Source organism: Microtus ochrogaster, linkage group LG1 (assembly GCF_000317375.1).
Source record: "Microtus ochrogaster isolate Prairie Vole_2 linkage group LG1, MicOch1.0, whole genome shotgun sequence".
Classification (NCBI taxonomy): domain Eukaryota; kingdom Metazoa; phylum Chordata; class Mammalia; order Rodentia; family Cricetidae; genus Microtus; species Microtus ochrogaster.
In genome coordinates, this window is record NC_022027.1 from 51,053,631 (window position 1) to 51,055,350 (window position 1,720).

Here is a 1,720-nt window from a genome sequence, read left to right on the forward strand (position 1 = left end):
AAATAAAAAGTACATAGTTTTATTCAGAAGCATAGACCTTGTCTTAAAACTAAAAGACAGTGTGTGTGTGTGTGTGTGGACCTTGTCTTAAAACTAAAAGACAAAAATAAAGTGTTAACCATGTACTGGGTGTGTTGGCCTATGTTAGTGGTTCCCAGCCTTCCTAGTGCTGTGAATCTAATACAGTTCCTCTTGTTGTGTTGAGACCAACCATAACATTATTTTCATTGTACTTCATAACTGTAATTTTGCTACTGTGGTGAATTATAATGTAAATATTTGTGTATTCCCATGGTTTTAGGCAACCCCTAAAGTGAGCAAGACCCATGTGTTGAGGACCAAATCCCAGCACTCAGGGCAGGTGGATCTCTGTGGGGTCAAGGACAGCGTACTGTACAGAGAAAGTTCCAGGCTGGCAGAACTTCTCAGTGAAACCCTGTCTAAGAAAGACAGGAAGGAAGGAGGGAGGGAGGGAAGGAGGGAGAGAAAGAGGAAAAGAAGAAAGGAGAAAGACAAAATGAAATGAAATGCTAATTGTGCCAGAGTTCTAGAGACAGCAATCAGACTTGGGGACGAAAGGTCCCTCTCTCTTATTGTGTCCTCATAATTTCTCTGTCACAGTCTGATTAATTGTAATCAATATTGTTTGTTTGTTTGTTGAGTCTTACTGTGTATCCCTGGCTGGCCTTGAGCTCACAGAGATCCACCTGCCCTGGTTTCTAGAGTACCGGCATCTTGAGTACTGACATTAGAGGTGTGCGCCATCATGCAGGCCTAAAGAATGGTGGATTTTTAGATAAATTCTTTCTAGATTAGTGTAGGCCCTAAAGCCAGGATTAAATGTCTTCATAAGAGAAGAAAAAGGCTGAGGATGTAGCTCAGTGGTAGGCTTTTTGCCTAGGAAGGTGAAATCAATACTGGGCAGAGATGGGGGTTACACAAACCCGAGGCCTCTGGGAACAGAGGCTTGAAGAGGGAAAAGATCCTTGCGAGGGCTTAGAGGGGAGCCTGGCCTACACTATAGACGCCTTGATTGCAGATTTCTGGCTTCCATTAAGTGAAAACTGTGCTATTTGGTGTCGCAGAGGAGTCCTGCCTGCAGGAAGGGAAGGAGCTTCCCAGGAGGTAAGGCAAGCCTGGAGCCTCTCCTTTTCTAAGGTTGCTAAAAGCGCCAGCATCTTTTGGGGGCTGTGCTGGTTTTGCAGTCTTCAGGTGAGAAGGAACACTGCCCTTCTAGCAGTTTTCTGACTTCCGGATACAGCTTTGTTTACAGAGCCATTCCTAAACAAAACCCCAAACCAAAGCCAGTTCACAAGTTCCGTTATGAACAAGCAAACATACTGGGCCTGTGTGCACTCAGTACCAGTGTGTTTAAACAGAAACGAGGGCTGCCTGGATGTTTCCTCTACAGGGTGAATTATGCAGCAATTATTCAGCATTTGGTTGGAGGAAATAAAGGAGGCTAAATATTTTTCCTGGACAATATTAAATGAGCTAGTAAATCTTAGATTGTGAGCTAAATATATAAACCATACGTGTACACAAAGATATATGTTGGCCAGCTTCCAGAAATGTTTATTTCTGCACATAGATGTTTCTTTTTGTGTTTTTGAGACAGGGTCTCATATAGCCTTGAACTCCTGGTCCCCTTGTCTCCATTTCTCAAGTGCTGGGATTACAGGTTTTTCTCTTCATGCCTGGTAATTTTTTCTTTTTTCTT